The sequence below is a fragment of the Anopheles stephensi genome, chromosome 3, assembly GCF_013141755.1.
Source record: "Anopheles stephensi strain Indian chromosome 3, UCI_ANSTEP_V1.0, whole genome shotgun sequence".
Lineage (NCBI taxonomy): Eukaryota > Metazoa > Arthropoda > Insecta > Diptera > Culicidae > Anopheles > Anopheles stephensi.
This window is the reverse complement of record NC_050203.1, coordinates 78,689,534-78,709,195: the sequence shown is the minus strand read 5'-3', so window position 1 is coordinate 78,709,195 and position 19,662 is coordinate 78,689,534. Positions and strand designations below refer to the sequence as shown.

The 19,662-nt window shown below is 44.7% G+C and overlaps 1 protein-coding gene and 1 non-coding gene across 2 annotated transcripts in view; one reads left to right on the top strand and one right to left on the bottom strand.

Annotated features, from left to right (window-relative positions):
- The first annotated feature begins 1,776 nt into the window (after positions 1 to 1,776).
- Positions 1,777 to 19,662, top strand: part of LOC118514666 (serine-rich adhesin for platelets-like) — a 64,120-nt gene continuing 46,234 nt past the window's right edge. Inside the window, exons 1-2 of the mRNA XM_036061707.1 lie at positions 1,777 to 2,062; positions 3,279 to 3,680. The gene's annotated coding sequence lies outside the window, so the exon portion shown is untranslated. The remainder of the gene's footprint in view (positions 2,063 to 3,278; positions 3,681 to 19,662) is intronic.
- Positions 8,341 to 8,413, bottom strand: Trnar-ucg. The gene has a single exon. It is a non-coding gene; the product is annotated as a tRNA-Arg (tRNA).

Genomic DNA, 19,662 nt, shown 5'->3' with positions numbered 1-19,662 from the left:
ATGCTGGCCGAACGTCATCATATAAGAAAATAAACCATGTCTCGCGTACAGTCGCTAATCGGTTGAACAAACACATCGCTCTTTGAAATAACGACCATGCAGTAAGGCAATGCATTGCAGTACGAATGTGCTGTTCTCCGTGCTGTAAATGCTTTGCATAAAAGAATGAACAACTCGAAAGAAAAAAGAGATGCACCACATGTGGGCTTGCACACACGCGGAAGACACGGGCCATTGTTCGTTCTCGAGGCACTTAAGGCCTTTCGGTTCGGTGTTCTAGCGTAGGACGATTCGTCCTGCACAATGCTTCTTTCACGAAAGAAATAAGCCAAAAAGGACTTGTCTATTTTTACTGAGCTGAAACAATAAGAATCATGCGTAAGTGGCACACATACGAACGTTTCAATGCTGCATACACCTGTTTGTGCGCGACATCCAGAAAAAAACGTTTCATATACGTACTTCGTGAAAGCTACCCTTACAGCAGCTCCCTCGAGATTTTCGTTAGAAGAGTCAATTAGGCCGGACGTGTGTATGAACCTACCACAGCCAATGGAAAAATGGAGGTAAAACATTACGGCACATTTGTGTGAAATGTACGATATGGCACGTTTCTCTGTTCTTGTTCACTGTGCTGCTTCCGGTGTGGGTTTAATCCTTTGGTTCGCCCAGCATCCTCTCGAGACGGAGCTAATTCGTGGCGCATTTTATGTTGAATGTGGTGCGATGCTCGATGAGAAGGAAATAATTAGTCCCATTTCTGAAGCTTTGACCACAAAATGCTAAATGAAATAATTTATTTTGTTGGTTTGAATCTATTCGTTAGTGTTCTTTTTTATCCTGATCCCTTGATCCTGTTTCTTAGGAATTAAACAATTTTCTTTTAAAAATATTGCGATAATTTTCTTTCTTATTTTGAATGTCTCTTATTTGAATCTTTTTCTCGTGCACTGACGATTAATACCAAAAAAATCAATTAAAAAGTGTTGTTAATCAGCATTTAAAAACATTACAATTATCTAACAATTCCAAATCCCGAAGCATGCGATGAGAGAAGATTTGATGCAACTTCCAGCTTCTCTCGTATCGTATCTCTCTCACCACTTTGTGCTCTCTTGAACGCAAAGGTGTCGAACCCTTGTGGAACGAAACATCGAACATATCGTGAAATGCAGGACTGAAAACTGAATTTTCCTTTGTGCATGTCTGTAGAGATCGTTTAAAGAATAATTAATTTAAAAAATCAATTTATTTTAAATTGATACTCAAGAAGCACTTGCTCAAAACATTCTTCAAAACAGTATCAAACAAAAAAAAACTTTTTAAATTTGCTTCAAATTTACTATGTTTAAATCGTAACTGGGGCATGTCAAAGACAAAGAAACTCCTATTTTTTATACTATCTTAAACCATTGTTACGATACAAAATCTTCGATAAAACACAAATATATAACCACCAGCATAACGGTGTCTATTAAAACTACAATAATACTCACTGTAAGGACTAAATCACAAAAAAAAAAAAATCACTCTTCTAAACTGATTTCTCATAATTTAATCTTTTGAAGCAACCGAGCACACCCAGCCCTTTCTCGGTACGGAGGAGCAAACTTATCCAAACTAACGTGCAACGTGTATTATTATTTGTAAATTAGTTTTAAACAATATGCCCCGACCTGTTCTTTATGAATAAATTATTTTTAAAAATTTCATAACTATTAAAAATGGCAAACAACAAAACGGCCAGCCCATCCTTCATGAATAAAAAAATGCAAACAAAATAAAATAAAAATAGAGGGACAACATCATACCAGTGGTAAACAGCACTACAATTCTGTCACGCACTGTAGCCGTAAAGCGTACGGCAGACCGACCGACCGAACCGGCCCGCCGCAACAGACCGAGCGAACATTTCGTGTTCAACTCTCGTTCGGAACGAGCGCGTATCGCTGCGTGTGTAGCGCCTTTTACCGGCACAGGGCGCGTGGACCTTGCTGTGCGTCTTTTACAACAGGCACAAGCGAATAAAGTATAAACATTTTCCCGTTCAGCAAAACAAAAGGTAAAGTGCTACGTGTTTAAGTGTTTTTGGATATGAAGAGTGGTGTGTCTGCGTGTATGAAGTGAGATGCAAATCAGTCATCGCGACCGCAATGGGTTGATTTTAATCATTTAATTGCAAGTAATTGTCACCATAGTAACACAGTCCGTGCGTTTATGCGACGATAGTGCGGACGTGCGCGTGTTTGTGTACCGCATAAACGCACGTGATATTATTCCATCTGTGATGTGTGGTGTTTGTGTTGTGTGTGTGTTGTAAATTATCCTTGCGAAAATAAGAAAAAACAAAACACCAAACAGCTCTCCTTTCAAAGCAAGAAAATAAAAGGAGCAAAAAACAAGATTAAAAAAAACGTTTTAGGCTGTGTGCATATGATCGTGTGCGTGCTTTGCGTTTGTATTTACTTTGATTGCAATTGTCGTTGCAATTATCGAGTTTGTGTGTGTATGTGTATTTTTTCGGGGTGCAAAATTTCACTGCCAGTGCCAATCGTCTTCCATCCACCACGCAAAACAGGATTGAATCCGATCGGTGCCGCACAATTTTCAACCTCAAATTTCCCGCCCCCCTAACCAACCCCCCTTTTCGCGAAAAACGATTGGCTAATGTTTTGCAAAACGGGGTTTCCTACACGGGCAAATTGCTTGGTTTCTCCACCTGCACACACAGAAGAACAGAAGGAAAAAAATGAAAGAAAATGCTCGTTTTTCCGACGCCGACAACAAAGAAAAAAAATGCTTTCCAGTAGCGTGTAGTAAGTGAGATGACGATCTTCATCTGCATGGGGGTGTTTTGTTGCAGCCAGGTAGTGGACGATCGACGATCGTCCGAAACCCGTGATCATCGATTTCGCTCGAAAATAATGGATTGATTTTCCATCTGCCCGACCGCTCGCATTGTGATCGTGTGCTTGTGGCGCCCCCGGAAAAGAGGCTGCAATATGCATGTGGAAAAATGTTGGTGCCCAAACAAACAAAAAAAGGTCTCGGAATTAATAATGTAGAGTGAAAAAAGGCACATTATTTTCGTGAACCAATCTCCCCCGTAATGAAGGGTTACAAGAGTGCCTGTGTGTGTGTGTGGTTTTTGGAGTGTTTTGTAATTTTCCTTTTTTCATCGTTTTTTTTTTCTTTATGTGAAGGCTTTCATTGTTTGTAATTGCAATATTTCTTCTTTCCTTAATTTAATGCTTTTTTCATATTCCTACTTTCATCAGTGCGTCAATCGTACCTCAACTTGATCCTTGAAAGGTAAACGATCGAATTGCTGTGCGTGTGCGTGTGTGTGAGAAAATTTTCCACTTTTGCAAAAAACCAGTGCAAAAGCGGTGAATATTCGAGGTCGTGGTTGCCGAAGAGAAGCAAAACGAATAATTACCCATCGGCCCTCGGAAGTGAGTGTTGTGATATTGGGCAAAAATTGTTTGTGGTGATCGTGTGGATCGAAGATTTAACCCCGAAACGGGTGTTAAAAGGGTGAAAACGCTTTTTTTTCCGGTGTGTCATTGCGTGAAAGCGAAATTCAAAGCTGAAAATATTAACCTTCGAAGATTTCCTACGAGTGATTGTAATAGCTGTGGTAATAGCTTCAGATGGCAAGTTCTCGGGCGCCATAACAGGTAAGCTACATTTAGCACATTAAACGCTACTTAACGATCGATCGGCATCGGAGTGTGTTGGATGTTGAAGTTTGAAAAAAGGGGAAATTTAATTGTGGGTAGAAATTAGAACATTCTTACCCCGCAGCACGAGAGGTCTCTTCAAAGTTGCAGTCAGCTTTTAGTTTTTCTCTCCCCCCCTCGGTACGATCGTAATCCTGGGCAGGTAAACTGTGACCTCGCCGAAAGGCACTCCAAACGTAGGTATGGGCGTACGACTTCTCTAAATCTGTTCGGTCAGAGCCGTGCTTTGTGCTCCCATTTGGTCGTTATTTATGGGATGGGATTAGATTTATTTCAGTCCTTCTACCTACGATCACCTTCCCAGGCATTCTCTTCAGGCCGTTTGGGAGAATCTTCGTTTTTTTGTTGTTGTTTTTGTTCGGATGTTGGAAAGGTACCTGTGTGACCTTTTTTTTCTCGCCCAGCATGCACTACCGGATGGAATAATGCACTGCGGAGAGTGAGAAAATTCTCGTGGATTTCCCCCAAACCATTCAACCATGTGGTTGCAAGATGTCAACCGGGTTGTTGCATTTCTTGGTTTTGCGTTGCTTGGCCTGAACAGTTTAAAAGGATGCTGAAAGCGAAACTGCATCATCATTGATAGGTTTTTAGAGGAGGAAAAGGTTTCACTTTGGGTTACGATAAGTCGATTTTTGAATTATGCTATTACTTCTTGATTTTTAAAAACCTTTTTCGTGGTTCAAATGAGTATCGAAGGATAAAATTTACTCTATAGCTCACAATAAACTACATGGCGCTGCTCCCACCAAATTTTTTTGTTGTATTTAAAGGCACTTTCTGCAAAAAAAGTTTTAATTGTAATAAAAAGAGGATTATCAAATCGCTTTGAGGGATTTGGTAATATTATTGCGCGAGAATTTAAATCGTCTTGATAGCTTAGTTGTGGCTCAATGGCTCATAATAGAGTATGTCCCATCTCCTCCCACCAAATTAATTATTTAATTTTAATCTTTCCTCCACAATCTTTTTTACATTATTTTTCAACTAAAATATTTTTGAAAAGATAATGAAGCATCAAGATTGTTATGTTGCTTGGAACTCCCTCTAAAAAAAATCCCCATTATTCAAAAATCGAGTCGACAATTAAATAGATGTTTCTATCTACTGTCCGATCTGCTACTCCATTACATCATCAATTGCAAAAGAACTTCCATCCCGCTGTTTGATATTGCCTTACAAGATATCGGGCACGTGCACTTTTGTGCAATAATAGGTAATTAAGTACAACAACTGTTTCAATTGCGAAAAAACCGAACCCGAGCCGGTAATAGCTGTTTTTATCAAAGTCTATTGATCAGGCATGCCCCATATGCTGGTCTAAAAAAATGCTACCACGCGTGTGGGGAAAGGGTTCGAGAAGGATTTTGTAATTGCTAGACATTGCATTTTTCCTTCCTTCGCTTCTGTTTTTCCCGGCTCTTTTATCGGTTTCAATCACATCACAGCGTTTAACGTAGGGCTCGAGTGCACGAAGCACACATGCGCCTCAGCCGCGCTGTATTCAGAATGAATAATTTTGTATGGGTGCCTGGAACTAGTACCGAATACCCTAGTTCGAATACTGCAGTTAAATACAATAATAAACACGCACGTACCACCGCGTACCAATGTCATATGTCGCGAGTGTGGCCGTCACATTTGGACAACCCTTAGGGTTACCCCATTCCATGGTAACACCCTTCGAACTCGAGCTCGCTCTCAATCACGACTCCCAACTGGGGTGGAAAACCGCGGAAAACCGGATCCACACAAACACACCTGTGAGACACGGACACGTTTGCATGAATGTGCGTGTGTGTGTGTGTGTGTGTGTGTGTGTGTGTGTGTGTGTGTGTGTGTGTGTGTGTGTGTGTGTGTATGGGCGCATCCTAAAGGTACAATTACTCAACATTGGTGGCGGTTTAAAAATAGGGTTTCGCATACTCTGGCTGCAAGAAACGACAGAAAACCCCGCCAAGGATTGATCGATTTTCATCCGACACCAGCTTGTTTCGTGGTCCCTCTGCGCACGTGGCGCCCACAGAGAAGCCCGGGGATTTTTCAAAAAGAAAAACTGCAATTAGAGCAATTGGAACAGGATTTTTGAACCAGATTTTTATCCGTATGGAATGAAAAATGCGAAGAAAAGGAGCTGTTATTAGCGAGCATATGTAACCGTTTTTGTTTTTTTGCTCTCCAAGAGGGAACAAGAGGCCTTTTGCAACTCGTTCAAGGACCTTTTTGTGCGTCCGTTTTGGTGTGCGAAACAGGAACACATGTTTTCCCCCCTTCTTTTGTTGCTTTATTTAGCTTCACTTCCCATTCATGCAATGTGTGCTCTGCCTTGTGTTTCACGATCGTGGTGGTCTGGATGCGGCTTCCTGTTTAGGTACAGAGATCGCTTAAGAATTTCGGGTCGGGGTGTGCATTTGCATGGCAAAGAAGGCTCGCCGCGAACAAGACACACCGAGATCTTCAAACCACATGCACATCATCTGGAGATGAAGTTGCAGTTCTCGAGAAAAAAAAATGGAAGAAAGTCCGTTTCCTTCCATTCAAACGATCGTGTCAGATACTTTGGGAGGATCATCGCTTCTTCTTCAAGAAAATAAGATCCCCGTACAGGGAACCGTGAAAGTACAAATGTGCAATTGAGCACGGAAAGGCGACGAGATGCGGATCATTTGCCAAAATTCCGAAACGACGCGTGTAATTACCATTTGAATGAGCCGGGCGTATAAAGAACGCTGCAGAAGAGGCTCTGATCGGTTACGGTAATGATAGGGTGGTGGCCTTTTCGGCCCTACATCCAGGCGGTTTTTGGAATTTTTAAATGTGTTTTTAAAAATGCACACGATAGTTGCGCCGCTACAGGAAGTGAGCGAGGGTCTTCCTTTACACTCCACCGACCACGTTGACCGAGAGAGGGACCAGGGACTTTTTTGGATAAAGGAAATTGGAAATATTGCGCAAGACGAGAGTAAGATATCGGCAATCGGGGTACAAAGATTTGTTTGATGCTTACCGCGCCAACCGGTAAACCACTTAGAGCCGCATTTTTACAGCTCTTTTTTAACTCTCTTTCTTCCATCCTGCAAGTATGCAATACGCACCGTTTTGTCGCATTAATAGAGATAGGGAGAGAGCGCAAAAAAGGCAGCAATCCCGCTTCCAACGACACATCTCATTCCAATTGCGCCACGGTTGTGGACATCATTTAATGGCCAGCGAGCAGTGAAAACGCACATTCCCCTGCGTCTCGAAGCCGTTTCCTCGCCACCTTCTCGTAGATGCCTCGTAGTGAAAAGTGAAAACTTTTTCTACACCTCATCCTTCACCTCACAACACGTCTCGTGGCGGCTTTCATCTTCACGCCCGTTGAATCTGAACGCGCTTTACCCGTAAAGCATTCCCCAAGCACGAGAATGTGGTCGTTTGACAATTGGTAAAAAAAAAGAGCGGAGAAACAAAAATCTATAACAACTCTAGCTGCTACACATAACGCCACTACGGAGGACTATCTTTTTGTCGCAGCCGGAACGGAGACACGGATAAAGTTCACCACCGCTAGGAGTGGAACCCAGAGGTCTAGGAACGCGTAGTGGGGTTTCGTTGGTCAAGCAAAATGTCGACCCCTCTCTCCTGCTCGAATATCAGACGACATCTAAAATCCTGTTTTTGGCATAAGTATCACGTCGTCGGAGCCTCGCGAGTAAAAAGAAACCCTGCCAAGATATGGCAAACATTTCGGACATTTTCGTTGGCGACAAATGGCGACAGATCTGGTTGTGGGGTTTTACGGCAGAAGTGTTAAAACATTTCCCTTTTTCTTCTTCCATCTCTCTGTGTGTGTTGGTGATCACCGAGCACACATTTGTATCCGTTTTGTTGGTTGAATTTATGATAAGAAAGTTGTCCGGCTGATATTTCGCCCCGGGATGCATACATAAAATGTTAACTAGCGGAACGGAACTGATGATTCTGCATCTTACCCCGAAAATTGATTTTTTGGCCGAAAAAAAACTGGCCGCATCCTGCTTCTTGCGTAAAGCAACCTTTAAGGTGATGGCTGGCTAACCCTTCTTCGAATATAATATTCAGATTATATCCACCTCACCCATAAACGAAAACCTAACAAAACCTCTAGTGAAAGAAAAAAAAACGGCACGATGACCTTGGCAGATGGATTAGCCCGAGACCCCTAAGCTGAATCAGTAGAAAAAAAATCCTTCAAACATGAAACCCGGCAGCGTGATATCCACTCAAGGAAGTGAGAAGGAGATTCTGGACGGCGGTTTTTTTTTTGTCTGTGGCGGATATCAATGTTCCGATCGACCCGGAAAGTTTAAGCTGGCGAACACAGCACAGATTATTATCGTGAGTGGCGTCAACTTCTCCACTTCCAGGAAGGCTTTTTTGGGGAGGAATATAACACGACCACGGAGTGAAAGTTGATTTTAAAATGAAACGAATTGTGATTTTTCTTGATGAGTTTATAAAATAAAGTTTAACTTAAAAACGAGTTTAAATAATAATTGTCTCTGTGACTACAAAGCGAATAGAGGAAAAATAACTCCATGTCTACGCATTTTTAAGTAAAAAAACATATTGCACTCGACCGTGACAGGACTCGAACCTGCAATCTTCGGATCCGAAGTCCGACGCCTTCTCCATTAGGCCACACGGTCACCGATGAGAGCCGGGCGCTCGCAAGCAAACTGGTTTGCTTTGCGCCGTCTGTCTCGGGCGATAAGATTATGGTGATACCCCCAATCGTGCTCAACCGTGTCTGCCTGTCTGTCTGTTTTGGGTGTTGCTTTTTGCATTTTGTTTTGCGCCCGTGTGGCGAGTGCGACTTTATACTTCCAAACTTAACCTTCCCATCGCGCGCGCGAACGCGCTCTCCAGGCTCATATTTAGTAACGGAACAGGGTCCGGATCCGGTGCGGAAGGCGCGAGAACGTGCGATGTTGACAAGTAGCGGTGCTGGATTATAGAGCGCTTCGCAAGTCTAAACTTGTTGCACAGCAAAATCTCGCTCAACTGTAAAGAAAAAAAGAAACGAGGCCTTAACAACAACAAGAAGGTATAAAAAAATATGGTTCAATGTTTACCGAAGAAATTATGTCGGAGAACGAGAGAAGCAGCAAGCCCCCACCACTTGACTTGCTCGACCTTCCTAACCCGAAGCGGAGGTTTGGGTTTATGTTTGTAAGTCGGTGGCGTCTACATATTCCTTTAAAAAAAAACCTCACTCGCCACTCGGCAGGTTCTAAATTCCTCTTGAACCTAACCAAAAAATCTCTGTGGCTCTGTGGCTTTCGTTACCCCGTTTTCTAACATCATTTCCCTAACGCAAACACGCAGCAAGTGAATGTTTACTGCTTTTTTTCACTCTAAACTCACGTCAAGTGTAGACTGTTTGCGGTCGAATTTTCGCCCCATCATGGCCACCGGCACCTGCAGAGCTGCCGCCAGTTGGTGCCTCTCGAGCTGGAAGCGCCCTACACTAGGTGCAATCGAGGAGCCTTTTTCGACTGTGAAATGGAGGCCTTTTTCCAGGCTATCTCTGTCTCTCTGTTTCTTCATCGTGGTGGATTGTAGAGTAGCCTTTTCGAAGGCACCTCTCGAGCTGGAATGCCAAGTGTGGAGAAGATGTAGCAAGGAACAACAAGTGCCCTCGCTCGTACCCGATCGTACGTACTTGGCATTTTTCGGGCGGCCCTCGCTATGCGGATCTCGAGAACTCTCCGATATCGAGTTTACTCTTGTTGGAGGCGGTGAAAGGCTTCAGAAATAGGATTTGCTGTTATCCGTACCTAACAGCTGGCTGTTTGGCGTATCGAGGTGAGGCTGAAGACTCACTACTCCCAGCAGAAACCAGCGCTCGAAACAACACAAAATAATGTCAACAATGCTGAGCGTCGCAATCCTGAGCACGTAACAGAGCGAGGGAAAGATTTCCTGATTTACCGAGCGTCCGAAAAGAGAAAAAAAACTTAAACTCCACACCAACTATTCCGACGGCTCGATCCCCTATCTGACAGACCGGTGCCGAAACAGACTCGAATTACCAAACAAAACCGAGTGACAAAAACTCGGCGGCGACGACGACTACGACAACAACACAAAGAATCTCTTGTTCGTCTGGTTTTCCTTTCTGACGGTGGCCTGTAGCGGTGACAGTGTTGGGAGGGAACCTGCCCGAAAGTTGGGAGAATCTGAGCCTCCACGACAATGCCCCTTCGGGTCGGTTCTTTTCTCCCGCTGTTCAATATTCAATTACCGATTTGCCTGCAGTCCAGGCCTTTCGAAATCGAGATCTAATCATGTGGCTCGTCGGAGGGGGGGACAACCCTAAGCACGCCGCCCGTCCTCCTGACTTGGGACATTGGGAGGCTGAGTGTGACAACCGCGAAGGATCTTCCTTTGTGTTTTTATTTTCTCGCTTCACCGCTTGTCGCCCGTGCCCCGGGACACAAACCTCTGTCACTGTCACGTGATTTGACTGTACAAACACGGGAACCGCCCGGCGTACGATCGACGATTGACCCAAAAGAAAGAATTGGAGATCAACGGCAGGAGATCAAACTGAAGCTTGGACGGACAGGGTTTGTTGACATCGTTATGCATTTGGAGCTGTCTAGAATACGGTGCACGTTCTGATTTATCCACCCGATACGTGCAGGTGCATTCGTAAGCCATCGAACGTTGCTCAAGAAGAGTCTAGACATCACGTAGTTTACCGAGGAAATGCATCAGTAATTCTTGGACGATTCTCCAGAGTAAGAACTCCAATCGATTGATTGCAAAACAGTAATTTGCAGCACACCTCATCAGTCATTCACCTCTCTTACATATCTCGCGTCTCAGGAAATGATTGGCTATTTGCAAAAGCAAAAATAATAATCAAAAACCAATCCCCAAAAGCTTCGAGAATGTTGGGCGAGCTGTTTGTACAAACAAAAACTCCACTATCTTCGCATTGGAACTCGCCTGTTTTGTTAAACCTTCTCTTCCACCGAGTACACCGGGAACAGCGAACAAAGGAAGGATTCAGTTGGTATTTCCGTGGCCTTCATTAGCGGGCCCGACGATTCCTTCGGGACTGGACGGGAGAACCAAGGTGGACGAGTGAAACGAACTATAAGACGATCTTTTCTTCTACCGATCACGAGCTGGAGAGCTGGTTTTGCTAGAGCAATTTATTTACAACTTCCGGGATTTAAGTGGCCGCACCGGAGCACGGAGGAATCGGGCAGTAAAAGTATCCTGTGTCAGAAGAAGAATGGTCCCAGCAGCAACGGAAGCCACCAGGAGAACGCTTTGAAGTTCGGGGTGGAGTTCTTTATTTTTAGAGCTGGATCTAGATCACGGTGCATGTTGAGCAATTAATAACGGTCAGTTCGGGGAGCCCTATTGCTTCGTCTAGTGAGTTCAATTGTGGACTTCCCTATGTTAATCACCTCTCCCGCATCACGCACAGAGTGGACGGGCTAGTGATTTACTGCAGGCAGAAAAATGATGGTCATCGTACTGAATCCTCGAGTTCACACAGCCCTACAACCCAATCAACACCCAGATATTATTACGCTAAACTTCACACCATCATTCGATCATAAAAGGGAAGAAGTTGCTTTCGATTTTCAGACTCTCGGCATCTTGCGGTCATCCCTCATCATCGAAATCGATTGAAGAATTCGACGGCCCCGGGTGAAGGTACGATTAGAACTCTCGCTTCCAATTTCACATCCAAAGATAGGCGGCTTTCTTGATTTGGAAAATGAGATTGGAATTGAACCGCACACATACGAACGTACAACTTCGAAGATCTTCCAGTCGGCGACTTAATTAAGGTTTAATCCGTATGATTTAACGAGAGCTCGATTCGCTCCGAGCTTGGGAATCGAAACCGGCCGCATCGCGTTCCGCTTATCCACGGTTCGAAAGCGCAAGTTCACTTTCCACCCGGAGTCCTCCACCCGGTTCTGTTCTGTCTCGTTCTGTTTTGTTTCATCCAGCGCTTTCCTTTTATGCTCAAGCGCATCGGACGCCCTGTAAAAGACCTTAATGATCATGCGCCTCTCGAATGCGGCCGCTTCTGGGTTCTTCCCAACAGCTACCTTCTTTCCAATTTCCTTGTTTTCCCTTTTACTCGGCTTTCGATTCGTTTATATGTTGCTTCTTTGCATTTTTTTTTTTTTTTGGAGGCTCATCTTCTTTATGCCCCATCGTGCGTACTGCATTCGATTTATGCTGTGCGCCTCGGTCAACAGCAGAAGCTGAAGTTCAGCGGTTGAAAACGGACTGAGGTTGATTATGAGTTACGACCTTGGGAATCATTATCGTATACACACACATGAACACTCACACACGGGTATAAGGGACGCACGATCGCGTACGTATAAGGGCAAGGGTTCACAGGTGTTTCGCCCACGGCAATCGCGGCTTTAAGCGCTCAGCATTATGCTTGCTCACTGGGCTGGGATGTTTTTTCTCGTTTAGCTTATCTTCCACTCTGCAGCTACGATTATCGCACATTGTATCGTGCGCCTCACTGTTGGAAAATTACAGAAACGATCGACGTGCTTGTTGGCAGGGGGCTTAACGTTATCGCTTTTTGTGCGGACCAGAATCCCTATTCAAAACTGCTTCCCCGATATGGTTCGACGATCACTGGGTTTTGTTGTTTAGACTAGCGAACGCCAACAATTGCTGCTTGAAATTGAAAGAAAATATAAACATTTAGTTCTGTACAAAAAATCTCTCTTTAGAAAGATTTCGCTTGAAACGCTCTTATCTCGAGACCAATGTTTCACTCCGCCAGTCGCTTAAGGTCTCTGAACCCCACGAGAGAACTGCGCCGTTGAAAAATGTCTAATTTATGCCCCCTGGGAAAGTGAAGAACCCAAAAACATATTGCATCACACTCCCATCACCGAAATGGCATCCTTGTCCCGTTAGCGTACCGTACCGAGGCTGTTGAAACCTCAGGATGAATAATATGTTGGGAAATTTCAAGCCCCATCATGAGTCATGCGCATTTTATGTTTCCGCCTTGGTTTTCGGTTAATGTTTGCGAATATTTTTCACCACACACACACACACAAATACATACCTTCCCCAGCTCATTATGTTCGGGTCCGGTTTAGCGTTCCTTTCGACCTTGACTATGTCCCGGTGTGTCACCGAAAAAATAACAAACAAGCGTTCGTTGCTTACGCTGCCGTTGAAGTCTTTCGTCTTGAGCTGCAAGGCGGTTTTATGTGAAGACAATCTTTCTTCTTCTTCTCGTGCTGGGCAGGTTTCTTATCGTCTCGCGCAAATGATTGTCTCGAACGTCCTTCCCCTTTTCATACGCTGGTCCTCCCTGCTCCACGCACCCTCATCCTCAAACGTTTTGAAAATCACAGCATCGTGTGCTATCATGATTGTGGTGATCGGGTGTGCGAGTGTTTGAGCGTTTTTTTATATTTTTCTGCAAACCATACCACAACCGGTTTGCCATTGCCGTCCCAACCTGAACCTGTGCAGCCTCGCGCCGGCTTTTGCGTTCGCAGGCATCCTCCCCCCCCCCCCCCGTTTTCGAACCGAAGGGAGGGTTTTTTAAAGTGCCTCCGGATAGTAACGGCACGATCACCGCTTACGGGTGGATGGAACGTGGCAGGTTTTCGCTTTACAGCCACGGACGACGCAGGTGCCTGGGTCTATCCTGGGTCGTCCACCGTATCCCGCAACGGACGCAATATACGGCGTAAAAATATCAATGTTTTATTACTGTTTGCTACTGCTAGATAAAGCCCGACCGAGGAAGGAAGATGATCGGTCTCCTGCGTCCTGGTCTGGCTACTGCTGTCGGAAATCGATTGCATTCTCCGGCCCTTACAATGACGCACAATAATGCCTTGTGTCGATGAACGACAGCAGCCACCAGGCAGAGAGGGGTTCGTCGCCTGGCAATGCGTTGATGTCTTTCGTGGCGCGTATCATCGTACCACGCGGACGAGCCAACTTTTGCCAGCAAAGGGATCAAGCGAAAGCAACATGATAATCCACACCACGCACCGCGAAAGAGAAGACTGCGTCAATTTTATGCTTCAACGCGTGCGCGCGCGCGATCTCGCTCGAATGATCGTTTGTTTTCTGCATTTGTTTGATGTGAGGATCGGACATGGTACAGAGCCGTTGCTGGTTTGCTGTCAGGTTGTATTTTTAGCAGCTTGCATCTGACCGATGCTATCAACCGTAGCTGGGAAGGAGATGAAAAGCATATCTTCTTTATACGGGGCCTATCTGACTTCACCACGATCACGGTTTTCAGTACGGCTCGCCGGCCACGCTCAAGGACGTTCAGTTTTCAGCTCAGAAGAGCTGCCAGGAACGGAATGGAATTCCAGCGGTAAAGCAAGTCAACGATCGGCATCATCGGCAGTTTCGGTTAGACTCCGAGCGAGCGGCCCCGACAACCGGCTCACATATTGACATCTCCAAGGACTCACCCTGCGCGGTCTAGCGACGTGAAGCGATTTGTCATCGCTAAAACTCCTCTCGCAAGCGCGTGTGTGCAAGGTGCTGAAAGCAGTTACTTGAGTCGATCGTCACGAAATCACGAGCGGGCGCTGTGGAGGGATTTATGTTGTGCGAAGCGCGAACCGACTGGTTTTCTTTCTGTTCTCGCGAGTGAGCTCATAGTGCAACTTTGTATCGGTAAAGTTATTCTCGTAAAAACAATAGCGAGATGTCATGTAACGTCACCATACTTGGCCGATGTATGTTCAGCCTGAAACTAGCGGATGAACATGTCACAGCTGTGTGTAATCTTTAGAGCGAGCTTATGTAGCTGATAAATGATATTTACCTTACGAGGGTGATCTAGATGAAAAGTACGGGAGGGAAGAAATGTTATCAAACACGATCGGCTGGAGTCCGGCTCGATGCACCGGGACGTGATGGAGCATTGGATCTTCGCTATTTGTTTTATGTGGCCCTTCCTGCCAGCCAAGCTTCTACCACATTCTTATGCGAATGCACAGTGGTTTGAAGAGGGGAAATAACATTCCATAGCCTTTAGTTGCATAAATTTAATAAGATTTATTAAAAGACTGTAAGAATTAAGAGTATAAAATTTGGATTTTAAAGTCCTAAGATGGATCCGTATAAAGAATGCATGATGATCGCATTAGCGCAAAAGACTCCAACAAAGTACAGGCGACGAACACGCCTTATTATTCTTGTTCTCGAACTATTATAGTTACAGAGAATCATGGTGAATATCTTTTTATTATTTCCAGAATTGATAAAAACTCTAAGCCTTAATCGCCTCCAATAGCCCAATGTGCCGTGTGTCCTCCAAGACGAGCTTTTACCACGTTCTTATGCTCATCGCTACAGCTACTCTATCTCCACTGCTTATTACATCACTATTTAAGGTTTCCTTCCCAGATGGATGGTTGTCTTGTACGCTGTCCTCTTAGACACGTGTGATCCGGTGTCCCGTAATTCTCATAAATTCTCTGCGTACAGTACTGCCCGAGCAAAGGTACGTGCAACAATGATGAAACTGCTACCGCTGCCGAGATACGGTTGCTTGCGGTGACGATCAACAACGGAAGATGAGGACACTCATCTCAGCGCTGCTGCTCTACTGCTGCCCTTTCATCGCAACATCCCCTACTTCTACCGGTCGCTATCGATCACGATCGGTTTGTGTGGCAGCGAGCGAGAAGCGAGTTCTGATGTGTTTTGTTTTTCTTCTTCCCGCTTCCCATTTTTCAACGGTCACGTTCTAATGCAATATATTTCTGCGTGGTTTGCGACACACTGGAATGAAGTTTTTCCCTCCGCAACGACCTGGAGGGATCCGCTCCAGAATCGATCGAATCTGAATCGATGGACGGCAGCAACGGTACTCTGCGGAGTTGTGTCTCCGCCGGCAGATCCTGATATCACGACGATACCCTCGATACGCACGGGATGCCTTCAGAGCACCGTGCGTACCTACGCAGGAATTAGACAACGATTCGACGAACGAGTTTTGTGCGCCCGGTCGGGCTGCTCCAACCGCAATCCAACCTCGATGCGACCCCATTCTGTACACCACCACGGGCTTTGACGGGTCTCTCGAGCTAGCCGGCTAATATTATGCGACGTGTGTCGCGTCCCAGCCTAGAACGCAGAACCCTCCCCGAGAAGGTAAAAGCTGCTGCAAAACGGAATTAAATTTCCTCCCTCCCCAACAGCAACAGCTCATTTGTTGGCTGATAAGTTGGGGTCTGCGTTGTGTGCCGTGTTGGTTTGTGGATCGTCCTTAAATGTCGAACCCGTCGACCGTGATATCTGGAGCACCGATCCGATCCGTACTTCGCTACCACGCAACCACAACCGAGCCTCGGTGACTTGATTTATTTCTTCTGATCGATGCCCTAGCCGAAGGGTCTCTGTGGTCTACCTATCGCGGTGGCGGGTCTAAATTTATGTCAACTACGTGAAGTTTTCCTGTCCTGTCCTGTCTTTCGGGCAGACGCATCTATTCGAGGAAGCTTTCCATTAGAACCCTTAAGATAAGGCTGCCAGCAACCACCAACTCAGGAACTACGGGTGGTAAAGATGCCGTTTTTCTTTCCTTGAAGGCTTTTTACACCGCTGCATTAGATTTATGGCATTAGAGCTCTCTGGTACAGATATACAGTTTTTAATTGCTTAATCAAGAAGGGGTGTCCGGATCTTGTCCCCCGAAAAAAGACCCATGGAATATTGGTAATTTGATATGATTTCGAAGCAAAATGTTCTTAAATCTTAATGAATAATTAGCTCCCAAATGATTTAATGTCTCACGATGCATTTTCCTGTAGAGTCCACTTCAACGACACCGTCTTGCACCATGCTGAATAACCACTTTCTCGCTCACCGGCGCTGATCTTGGTTTAATGTTGACTCAATGGTGATACCATAACATTCGACAGACATCATTTATCTTGCCGTCTTTCTAATGCACTGCTTGTTTTCACTCTTGCTCGTTTCAGGTCAGTCAGTCAGTCAGTCAGCCCAACGTTTTCGATCCACCCCACAGACTAGACTTTCTCCGGCGGCGCGAGCACAATTTGGGCGCACTGGATCTGGCGGATCATGCACGCCAGCAACCGCACCGTTGCCCAACCGTCGATTGTGGCTCGGGGCGAGAAAATTTCGGTATGACCTCGAAACACGAAGCTCGAGGGGGAGGCCTCGGAAGAAGGAAAAATCCATCCGCTGGCTATGAGGCGGGGAAAGCTTGACGATGAAGATGGCTGGTTGATGGTACGGCTTAATGTCTCCGGCTTGGGCAGATGAGAAATTATATCATTAAATCATGCCTCGGAAAAAGGTTTTCCCGGATGTGGTGGGTGCGCACCAGGCAAACCAGGAACTAATTCGATGAGAGATGGGTAACACACTTCAAAACCTCGCACCACCACCGAAGCAGTGACTTGAAGCTGAAGTTACGAAGGTGACAAGAGATCTTCAGATCATCGGCTGGGGGATGTTTTATTTATTTCGAGTGCTTTTCTCACTGCTCTCCTCTCCTATTTGCACTGCGGTTTGGGGGAAATGAAAAATCGGAAAACTAACCCCCACCTACTCCCGATTCACCATCTGCTTCACCATCTCGAGATTGCCGTGCCTGTGGGATCGGTTTCCAATCGACCGATGTAGGTTGAGCTTTTGAGGTGCGAGTGGGGATCGTTCCACTCCGAAATGCAGTCTTCAACTCAATTTTTTCAAACACCCTCCACCAGTACAGAGCTGTCCCAGTTTCCGGGGAATCGCAACAAAAAAACACTAAATCTTCAATCTAACCGCGTACCTAATCGGTAAGCGCCAACCGATGATCGCAACCGAGGGAACGAGTCTGAAGAGATACCAGACGAAACAATTTATGCAATCAGTGCGGTTTGTTTTCTTTTCTTTTTTTTTGCCTGCTTGGTGGTTTTGTTTTTGAAAATCCACTACACATCCAGCTCGGTAACACGGGAGATGGTAATTATTACGCGGCAGTTAATTTGAATGCATTTTCTTTTGAGCTAGCGATCATCGTCGGCGGAGCTATCAGCTCTTGGGTTTACCGCGCTATAGATGTTTAATTAGGTTTTCTTCTTGCTTCGTTTCGCGTTGACAGTTACACCTACTTAGGCAGATGAATTATAGTGACAAATTGGTTGTTGGGTTTAGGTTTTCTTTTTTGTAGATGCTTAAAATGCCTTTTTTAATGCTACTCGGTAATGATGTTTGACGTTTGATAGCTGTTTGCATAACTTGATTGGTTGTTTATTACGGATTTTTTTCCTCAATTTTATTTAGAAAGGAAATCGTGATCAAACGTTTGCGTTTATTCTTATAATTACGTCTTATAAGTATATTATCTTTTATGACATATATTGAGATAAAATGAGGCTTTTCAATACAGTTTTTTAAATTACTTCTGGAGTTTCACAATATGACAAGTCAATTTATTTCTCTTCTTCAACATTTTTTGCTCTTTGAATCGTAAGAATAATTTCCGGTTTACATCACTCACGCTTGCCACATCAATTCAACGATTGGAATCGCTCTTGATGTCGTGACTGTCTTGTAATACTCTATTTTTCGGTTACTTATCTTCTTCTTGAGCCAAATTGTCTTCCCAAATTGAGATTCTATTTAAAAGCAGCTAACAACACAATTATGCTCACTTAAAACTCAAAAACTCAATTTTGTTTCCAAAAAACCCCCCAAAACCCCTCCAACAGTTTCCAATCGATATGTCATTATAACCCACTGCCACAGTTCTCTTGCCCGACCGCAAGATGGCTCAATAAGGTCGCCACTGAAAATGCTGGCCCACTCCGGTCTGCTAATTAGCACCGGAAAATGAGCGGAAAATTGCAATAAACACTCACCGCAAACATGAAAATTGTCGCGAAAAGGTTTTGCGTTGGCAAAACGCGCCAAATTTTTGTCGAACCAAATTTGGTAAATTAGGCGACAGTGTGCTAATCCGTGAAGGTCTTACGCTCGCGTGAAGAAAGGTGAGCCAGTTTTGGGAGTTTCGGTACGGTAATAATATTATTTTGTAATTTTAACATTTTAACATCGGTTAGCGATTGCACACAGAAAAATCGAAAATGTTGGCTTGTTGCGGAATTTGAAAACCGTTTTTTCCGAAAAAGAAACGATTTGATGCTGGTACCAGTATGAGAAGCAATTTAGTTCTAGCCATTCTCCATTAATCGCCATTTGTTGAAAGCATTTGTCTATTAATCTCCATAAAACCTCGTCAAATGAAGTATAATTCTAGCAGTGATTTTCATATTCAATTCTGGAGACCCTTTTCGCCCAACGCTCATACGCCCCTATGTTTACCGAAGGGTCCGTTATTTCCGGATTCCCCGACGTTGCAGGAGGGATCGCTCCGTACCGGGTCGCTGCATAAATCTAAATTTAAAACACATCCTTCCGATGCGCACACAATACCGTACGAGATGGACCTTTTTTGATGGTCCTCAACATGAGGGATTTAAACTGTCGCCTCCCCGAAAATAAACAAATACGGATGACTGTGGAGAGTTTGTCTGACCGATTCGATGCTTCCTGCTTCCCGATCGACCTTTTTCTTTTCCTGTTTTTTTTTTCACTCATCCCGTTTTGTCCCAATATCCGGTTCGATGAGCATTTACCGGTGCTGCCTATGGTATGGAATGAGCGAAAACCGTCGGGCATTCTCAATAGACCGTAAACATACCTGGGACGACATAGACGGTGTGGTTGGCTGGTCGATTTTATTACGAGCTGCACAAGGATTGCACAATGGGAGAGTAGGTGTGAGAAAGGGGCAATTAATTTTAGCACACTATTGGTAATTTATTTTCACCTTTCAGGGGCAAAAAACACACCGATGCATCCTTCTCGTTGCGTGGGAAAC